Below are 10607 nucleotides of genomic sequence, written 5' to 3'. Positions count from 1 at the left end.
GAGTTGAACTAGTAACCCAAGTGCTTTCTGAGCCTGATGTGGGGTGTTCTGTACCTCTAATTCTAATACTCAGGGGGCTGAGGAAAAAGGATTGAGTATTAGACCAGCCATGGCTTCTAGGAAAACCTGTCTCAATAAGTCAATCAATCAGTCACTGAAGTTTCTGGTGTATTTGCTAACAGATGGTTCTTTTAATAAACGCTTGTAGGTTCAAATCAGACAAAGTCCCACCAGGAGAAAAGATAATCTGTTTTCTCCAATGGAGGGTCACTGGGCATATCCAACACATTCTTGGGCAGCTCCTGTGGTTTGGGGATTTTTTTATTGTTGTTGTTGTTGTTTTGAATTTTCAACACTGGATTTCTCTGTAGCGTTGGAGCCAGTCTATGGACTACCTCGTGTAAACAGACTGGTCTTGAACTCAAAGAGATCCCCCTGCCTCTGCCTCCCAAGTGCTGGGATTATAGGCATGTGCCACTACCACCTGGTTGTTGTTTTATGAACTTTTTGTTATGATTTCTTTTCATTATATTGAGTTTTGTCCATTTGTTTTCATCTTTTTAATGTGTTTTTTTGAGAATAATGTGCGCTTGTCTATGTGTGTGTTTATGTGAGTGTGTGTGTGTGGAGAGAAAGATCGAGAGAGAGAGAGAGAGAGAGAGAGAGAGAGAGAGAGAGAGAGAAGCTGGATAAGTCAGATGTTGGAGAGGATTTGAAAAGCGCTAAAGGAGAGGAAAACATGATAATATATTATATAAAAATTAAATAAAACAATTCTTACTTGGTAACATGTCTGGTAATGAATTTTAGACTTCTGACATATCCTTAGAATAAATAGGATATATGTAAATATAAGCATTTATGTATCTGAAATCCTCTAAACCTCAGGATTTTGTTAAATAAAGCAACTTGAGATGTATATATATCAAGTGAGACTCATTATGAAAGCTACTTCTAGCCTCTTACTCTCCACGTGTCTTCAAAGAAACAATAGATGCACAAGTTCTGCCCACATGTACACTTTCCCTAAAGATGGAAAGGATAATTGATGACACTTGAAATCATGTTAGCTTCTGAAGTGCACAGTGTACATGGATCTACCTCTCCCCCAGGCAGTGGCAGCCAAGGTCATATGTTCCACACATGACTCTGTGAGACAAACTTTGTACTCATGGACTAGTCTACACCAGGATGGACCCAATGTTTCAAGTGATGAAGTTATTCCCCAATAAAAGCATTACCAAAGCACTGCACCCAGCAGGCGCTGTGCAAGATTTGAGTGCAACAGTAAACAGCAGCACGAAATCAACACCTGCCTGGACCAGGAGCACACTTTCCACCAACCAATACTCCAAAACCAACCTATGAATGCCGATGTTCCCCTGGGGTTTCAGAACACTGTCTATGAAATTTTTACTAGCTGCTTTTCCTGTAAAAACTTTCCAATACAAGCAGCTTTTAAAAAGGAGGATTTATTTTGGCCAACAGTTCCAGGGTCAAGTCCCTTATGGTGGGACAGTCAAGTGGCCAGGAACTTGAACCAGTTCTTCATGGAGCGTTCACAGTCCCGAAGCAGAAGAAGATGAATATGTCAATGTTCAGCTCCCTTCCTCAGCTACAGTTACCTCAAGAACTCAGTCCATAGGTTCTTACCAATTAAAATTAATTTACCACCTACCAGTAACCCCACCAAATTAGCCCCAGACAGACATTATCAGAGGCTGGTTCCCAAGTTAATTTTTGACCCTGTCAAGTTGACATATTAACTCTCATGGTTATAGTGTTAGGGTAGGTGACAGCAGAGGAAAGATTGCCTGATGGATATTCTGCTAAGGAAAAGAAACTGCTTGACTGCTGCAGGGTTCTTTGCAGCTAGACTTAAATTCATTCTGAATTCTAATTCTCCTTGGGCCATGTGGTACATATGAACAAAATCACAGCACAGACTTTCAGGGGACTGGTTTTTCCAAGACTATGACCGAGCGCTGCCACAGCACACACAGATTGCTTTAAAGCTGTCACCGCTGGGCTGAGCAAAGGGCACAGTGAGAAATGCTCTGAAAGGCATGGCTATTGCAGGGACGTGAAACTAGTGTCAGCCTCTCTCGGAATCAACAAGAGTTACTGTACTTGCAGAGATAACTAAAATCTCAAACATACATTAAAGGTTTGCAAACTACACTTCCTTTTTTACAATTTACTCATGTATTCAAATTGTTAATGCCTAGTTCTTTCAGATTGTTTGGTTTATTACTCAGAAATATGTTATTGAAATCCCACTTTCATTGGCCACCTTATTCCATGTGATCCATAGCACAATAAGCTTTAAGTAAATAATCAGTAAAGCCTTGAGTTATCAGAAGAAAATCAACTGCCTTATTTGAGATGTATGAAGGAAAAAATAACTATCTACCTTTCCCAAGGTAGCATAAAACTTTTAGATAAAAAAAAATTAACCTAGGTATGTGAATAAAACAGATATAAAAGTTAATGCTTCAAACCCTAGGAGAACCTGGTAAGTATATTACTGGGTAATTAATGAGAAAGGTTATGCATGTTCAAGATGTTGAAATCATATATGTATGACATATAGTAAAAATACAAAGGTTTACAGTCTAAAATAATCGGATTATTATTATGGTGAATCAAAATCATTCATGGTTGTCCTCACAACACTCATTCACTGCCTGTTGCTTTCCATGTAGGTGGAAGTGGAGAACAAAAAGGGAAACTGGATTGAAGGCAGTTAATATAAATATGTGTATTTGTGTGTATGTATATATGTACATATATCCATATTAACTCTTAATAGTCATATATTTTATCTATAATGCTCAAAAAATATGATACAACATATAAGGACAAAACACATCCATCATTAATTGCTTACAATGTCATCTCACATTAAATACTTGCCTTTGGACTAAGAAGTATTTCACAATCGCTTCTTTATCCAATAGACCTAAGGAAGGATGCCATGATGAATACTTTTGAAATATGAAAAAAATCAAATTTCAATCTTGCTCTAAGGTTTCTAGGCTAAAATATAACTAAAATGTTCATTTTATAGCACATGTTTATAGTACTGAATAAATAGGAAACCTTTGAATATAAACACCCTGTCTGAGTGTTGTTTCTTTGTTCATTATTTAATCCAAAGTTTAATAAGTTACTTCCAAATCACCACAAATTGAAGACAAAAGGAAAACAAAACAAACAAAAAAGAGAAAATATTATTTGTGTTCCCAGAGAGCCTATGAGGCTGTGACAATCATCTCTTATTGTGTTTATCTTGGCTCCCATTAGTTTTCCTCCAGTGAGCCACTTTTTTTTTTTTTCATTTTGTCTCCTCATCAGCTCCTTCCCTCATGACTGTGATCCTTGAAAATCAATTCTTTCCTATGTTGCCACCTACAATACTATGGGCAAACCTATCAGGAAGGGTCTGTGTTCTTGGATGATTAAATTGATAGGTGTTGTTCCACATTGAAAGGAGACCAGTAAAGACAAGAGTTCAATGTAAAGGCTAGATTGACTTGTGAATGCAAAATGGTACATTTACTTCGATATACAACTTGGCAGTTTTGTTTTGTTTTGATTTTTTAATAAAATTTAGCAGATTCTTATTATATTGTTCAGCAATTGTACTCTTCAGTATTTACTCAAATTCACTGAAAACTTATATCCATATAAAAACATGAATGTGGATCTTTTTCATTACTTTCTCTACAACTGCTGAACTTAGAAATCAGCAAGGTGTCCTTCAAAGTTGAATATACAAATAAAATGTGGAAGGGAAAAAAATCTCCCAGAGCCCTACACTCAGAGAACTCCAGGCAATTAAAGAGTGCAGAGAGGATGAATCGGTCTTCCCCGGGGGCGAGAACCCTGATTGGTTATCTAATAACGGCACTCAGTCCTGAAATCACAGATGTGTAAGCAACGCTAAACAGATTCAGCAGATTGTGTTTATATTTTTATGCATCTGTATGTGTGTGTGTGTGTGTGTGTGTGTGTGTGTGTGTGTGTGTAATACAATGATAAGGAAAAAGTGGCCATCTGTCTGAGAGGGAGGAGGAGGGATCATGGGAGAGATTGACAGGAGGAATCAAAAGATGCAATCGTGTTTTAATTAATTATTTTTTGAAATAAAAGTAAGAAAACATAAAAATAAATATTAAGATAATGAAATAATCTTCCTCTTTGCTAAATCTATGAATTGTTCCCTCTTTTTTAATCACTGGCAGCTGATAGCATTTATGTTTTCCACAGTTTTGCCCACTCTAGGATGTCATTGTAAGTAGGATAATACAGTCCGGCGAACCTTTCAGCTGGGTCCCTGCACTTAGTAATATGTGTTTAAATTTTCTCCCTAAGTCCTCCTGATCTAATCTCAGTGATTTAAAGAGCTGGAAAGATTAACAGGTATAGTAAAGAGAATTTTTAAGGTTGTTAAATCATCCTCTAAGAGGCTGTAAGTATTGGCGTGGATCGTACAATGAGAAACCCAAGTCATCACTAATAATGTGTCAGTGACAGCTCGTTAGTTAAGCCAGGTGTTCTACTCTGGCACCTGGCATTGAACACAAGAGAAATGTGGACATTTGTGAGTCAATGAAAGTATCTGTACTTCCCACCCAACTTATTGCAGAAACTTAAAAGATTTCTATAAAGAGTTCATCAAAAATTTAAGGATTCACTGCCAACCTACAAAAGTTACTTGGTCATCTTGAGGTTTGAAGAGTTACTTGCCTGAATGTCTTCAGGATACCCAGCTGTAATCTTTCTAATGCCTCAGTATATAAGAGTTTTTAAATTCTTTTTGGTTTTTCTTTATAGAGTAGCTAAAGATACAGTGCAACTATGGTTTCCTTGTTGTATATTAACAGCATAGTAATAACAGGAAGATAATTCACACAAGCCAGCAACAAGCTTCATCTTCCCAAGTAAAAAGACCAAGTAAGGTATTTCCTTTACATAAATTATTCACCTAGAAAATGATTATCTATTTTACATAATGATTTCATTTTGTAATATACCCAGTAATAGGAATGTTGGCTCATATAGCATCTCTGCTTTTAATGTTTTTAAAATAAACTTCCCTTTCATTGTCCAATATGATAATTTTAATAGCATCCCCAACAGCCTGCAAGGGTTCACTTTCTTACTCAATACCCGCAGGTTTCATTCATTGTTTTCATCTGTTTGATGGTAGCCATTTATAAGTACTGAATCTAATCAAGTAGAGAAGCAAGAATTGTAAATAATATTTCTTGAAACCACTAAGCTTGTGTGCCTTATAGCACTGAAAAGTGTACGTCTTCAGCACTAGTGACAAAGGTATTAACAAATGCTATGTTATGCCTTTTTAGAGGATTTTTGGTTTTTTTCTTTTATAATATGTGTGTACCAAGATGTAAGATTAGCTTAACATAGGTTAAAATGTTTTAACATTATTATGTATATTTCATTGTTTTCATAGCTTCTTTCTGTAAACACTACTATATTAATATTTGTGATAAGCAAATAGAAAAGTTTAGAGAGTCAGGAGGAATTCCGTGGTTCCAGTTCATAGGATGATCCTGAAATACTTGTGGGAAATATTTTTTAGAGCCAGGAAGCCACAGCCTCCTCATGCCTTCAGCAAAGAGGAAGTGGTTTCTCTAAAAGCATTTGTGCATAATAGTCACTTACACTCTCTTAAAATATCCACTGGGAATGCCCAGCATTTATTTTAACACACAACATTGCAATTAATATAAGGCTGCTGCATCCTTCTCCTGCACACACATGGTAACCTTTCAGCAAAGTGCCACTGTGCCTTAGGCTGCACGGAGGCATAGACCCACCCCTCCACCCCACCTGATGAGCTATCATTACCATTGTGTGGTGTGGAACATTCCCACCCACACCCTGGACTGCAGGCCCTCATTACTTACAGAGATAAGTGATCCTCACACTCAGTAAATTACCAGTTAGTCCCTGTACTCTCCCCCAAGTACCTGTCAGTTTGGAAATGCATATGTAAAAATATATTTTAAAGACAACAGCCTTTTCCATTTTAGAGGTTCCAAAGCTAAATTTCCATCTTAACTGAGACACATCTGTGAATACATTATCATCCATCAGTCAACAAATTATTTGCTCAAAGTAGTATAAGAACTTGAAGCTTGGGGAAAACATTTGCATGATAATTGTCTTTGATATATCTCCGAGGCTTTTCTTATTGTACTAAAAAAATCTTAAAAAGAGTCCTTGAAGGTGTATTCATTAAAAACAGGAGGACTTCTGCTTTCCTTAGTATAATTTCAACATGTCCACCACTATTTCAATACATAAGGTAGATTTAAACAAACACATCTTATGCCAGGAATAAACATCAAAGAATTTTTTTAAGATTTATTTTTTACCTATGTGTTTCTGTGTTGGGATGTGTCTGAGAGGGTAGATGCTCCCAGAGATCAGAATGGGATTTCCTGAAGCTACCATGACAGGCAGCTGTTAGATACCAGATGAGGGTGTGAGAAACTGAACTTGGACCTTCTATAAGAACAGTGAGTGTTTTTAAATGCTGTCGTCCCTCCAGACCCTCATCTTGGAACACCTTGGAAAACTAGAAATATTTTGTGGGTGGCTTATACAGGGACACAAAAACCCAAAGGCACAGTTGCATTTTGCCCCTCTCGTGCCCTCATGACTTTTACTCAGTTTGGTCAACTGACCGCTAAAACCTGTTTTCAAGTTCTCTGCCTTCTTCCCCTGCCATCTCTCAGGTCAAAGCTGTAGCCTCTCCTGGACCACAGAGGCATTTCTATAACTCTTCTCCTAGGGAAAGCGTTTGATCTCCCTCTGAATCACTCGAGACACAGCTGAAATGGTCTTTTCTGGAACCTCTGCTCATGACATAATTGCCTGTCTCTACCTTCTGCAGCTTCCTGTCTCACTGTGCTCAGTTCTCACTGCAGCTCTTGGCTTTGACGTGTGTCCTCTCTCCTGTTAGTTCCTGTTTGCGAGACCATTCTCAACCTTGCGTGATGGAGGTGGGTCTTGTATCTTATCTGTTGCTTTTATTGGTTAACTAATAAAGAAAACTGCTTGGCCTGATAGGACAGAAAATTAGGTAGGCTGAGTAAAGAAAACAAAACGCTGGGAGAAAGAAGCCGAGTTAAGCAGTCGCCATGGTTCTCCCACCAGATACAGACGTAGGTTAAGATCTTCCCTGGTAAGACACCTCGTGGTGTTACAGGAATATTAAAAATGGGTTAGATCAAGATGTAAGAGCTAGCCAATAAGAGTTTATAACTAATGGGCCAGACAGTGTTTAAAAAAGATACAGTTTCCGTGTAATTATTTCTGATAAAGCTAGCCGTGCGGGCGGCCGGGTGCCAGGAACGTAGCCCGGCGCTCCACTCACAGCACTTGCGCTACATCACGCACCTGCAAGAGCTCTCTGCTCCTCCTCATCCCCGGAAGCCATTCTCTTCCACAGGCCTCACAGCACACACGCACGCACATAGGTACGCATGCACGGTAGTGCCAGTGTGCACGTGGGCATCTCACAACTGAGGTTTACCAAGATCCCTCTTGTCATTTTTATTTTTCTTAACGTTTAACGAAACAGTCACCCTCCCCCAGTCTCGCTGAAGAACTCATCCCTCTCCATACACACGATGGTCAGGTGATGTTTCATTGATGACATCTTTGGGGAATGTTAAGTTTTGAGCTGCAGGGTCCGCTCCTGCTGTGCGCCTCTCTGTCCTCAAGGCCGGGGAGGCTTCTGCACAGAAGGCTTTCAGTGGGAACTCAGAAAGACAGAGAGACCTGAAAAAAGACTGTGTGGCTGCCTGAATTTTAAAAGTTTAAGTAAATGACAATAATATGGATCTTGTTGTTTTTTTTTTAACACTCGAGTGTACAGTAAAAGAAAAGAGAGTCTATAGGCTCATCCTGGCTCATTGTTTGTTGCTCATATTTAGTCTAATAACAAGTCACTCATCATTCTTATGTTTCTGTTTTTTGCTTCCTTGTCATTTTGTTAGTTATTTCTTTTATGTTTTTGAAATTCGATTTAATTACATCTTTTTTTCTCTTTCTTCCTTCAAATCCTTCCATTTACCACTCCTTGCTCTTTTCCAAATTTATGTTCTTTTTTTGTGAATTGTAGTCACGTGCCGTTATGTGCATGTATATACATATATATTGCTGTTCTTAAAGACTATCATTTACTGCAAACTGATTCACTATAAAAGTAAGCAAATATGCATTTATACTTTGTTCAAAAATACACACAAAAATTTCCTAATGACATATAGTTGCAGTATGTACTCTGAATTTCTTTTGTATTACATGGATTTATTTATTTTGTATGTATCAGGGATGGTGCACTGTAACATGGTGTGGAAGTCAGATGACAACTTGTGGGAGTTAGATTTCTACTTTCACCATGTGGGATTAACCTCAAGCCTAGTCTTGGCTATAATTACATACATCTGATGAGCCATCTCATTGGCCCACACTCTGATTTCATATATACTTACTAACAAGGTATTATTTAAAATATTGCTGACTATGTATCATGAACAAGGTTAATCAAAATATTATTTGAACATGATGCATGTAAATTTATTCTCATTTAAAATAATTCTATTTTCCGTTATATATGAACTAGCAGATCGATGACTTCTCAGCAAGATTTTCAATGCTTTTTCTACGCCAGATACTTATAAATCTAGTTGGTCACCAGAATTGCATATAAAGAGCCTGAGAAATGTGCAAATCCTAGGATTTTCCCCAACAATCCTCATCCAGGACATTTTTGTAAGGCCTAGTGCTCTGTACTATACATAAGTGTGCAGAGTGGGCAATGGTGATATGGATTAGAATTGTATCTATTACAGACAGAAAGCTTCCCTGGACCACAATGACATATCCTCCCTCCTTGCCAAAGGTATCAGAAAAAAATGTTAAGAATGAGATATAAGACAGAAGTTTTCTTCTTTGTGATTAATTCCAGAGTCACCCCCATTTGGACAGAGGAATAAAATATAGGCACTACCTTTTCCTCCCTCCACTTATGAAACTCAAGATTGACAGACACAAAAATGAAGCTCTTCTGTCAACCCCCAGCTGGGTCTGAGACAGCTGAAGACATGCAGCTAAGAATCAGCTTGTAGAACGAAGTAAGCAACCTAGACTTGACACAAAACTTCCTTGAAGAGTCGTATTAGTCCTCAGCCTTAGAATTATTTTGTCAGCAGTTCTAGGAGAAATATCTGAAATCAACATTTGCCACTTGGGGCCTTTGAAAATAGTATGCATTCCTTTTTTATTTTAAGATGATTCTATCACATGCAGAAGTTTGAAAATCAATAGTCTTTCTTAAATACCTTCTGTGTAATTTCCTTCAAAAGAACACAGACAGTCACCCAAATAGAGGACTGGTTTCTTTCTTTGGCCAATTTTGATGCCTAGATGGATGCTTGCCCAGTGATGCTTAGGAATGCTTGATGAACATTTACTGGTCCCTGGAGCAGAACTCTCGTTTAAACAGAGAGGTGATTGGTGAGTTATCGAGAGCTTTAGGAAGACTGCAGCAGCGGTAAACTAAAGAGGAAAGATCCTTTTAGGCAACCTCCATAGACTTTTGAATGACAAAAGACACAAATTGTTCTCCTTGGCAGTTCTGAGCATGGAAATGTGGCTTAGCACTCTCAGTTTACATTGGAGCATCCAGACACCATTGATAGTGGTATGGAAGTTGTCCTAATCAGAGGGCCTCTGTAGGAAGAATGGGTACCAAAGAAAGTCCAGGGATTTCAGCTCTCTCCAAACTGGCACTGATCCTTGAGTAACCAACCAATGCCATCAAAGCATCTATAAATCCTCTGGAATTTGCACATAAATTGATAATACAGTTAATGATCTGCAGTGGAGAACTTGAAATAAATGCCCGTCTCTCTTTATACGTTAATACTAATCCTGCCATCTTATTTGATATCTCACTTGCAATACAACTGTGTTCACAGCAGCATTATTCACAATAGCCAGAACCTGGACACAACCTAGAAGCCTCTTAACCAAACAATGGATTAAGAAAATGTGGTATACTTATACAAGGAAGTATTACTCCGTGGCAAAAAATCAATGACATCATGAAATTTGCAGGTAAATGTATGGAACCAGAAAAAAGTCATCAGACCCAGAAAGACAAATAGAGTATGTACTCACTTATAAACAGATGTTAGATGTAAAGCAAAGGATAACCAGGCTACAAATCCACAGTCCCAGAGAAGCTAGGGAACAAGGAAGAACCAAAGAGGGACTTGCACTGGTCACTCTAGGAAGGAGAAATCAGATAGGATCTCCTGGACAAACTGGGGGGAGGGGGAGAGAGGAGGGGGGATGGGAAATGAGAACATAAGGGAACAGAATGGTCGCATTGGGGGAGGGACAAAGAGGGAGAGCAACTAAAGAGCTATCTTGTTAGAGGGAGCCATTACAGGAGTAGGGAGAAACTTGGTGCTAGGGAAATTCGCAAGAATCTACAAGGATGACCCCAGCTAAGACTCCAAGCAACAGTGCAGAGGGAGCCTGAACTGGCCCTCTCC

This window comes from Microtus ochrogaster, chromosome 18 (assembly GCF_000317375.1).
Source record: "Microtus ochrogaster isolate Prairie Vole_2 chromosome 18, MicOch1.0, whole genome shotgun sequence".
Lineage (NCBI taxonomy): Eukaryota > Metazoa > Chordata > Mammalia > Rodentia > Cricetidae > Microtus > Microtus ochrogaster.
This window is presented reverse-complemented; position numbering follows the sequence as displayed.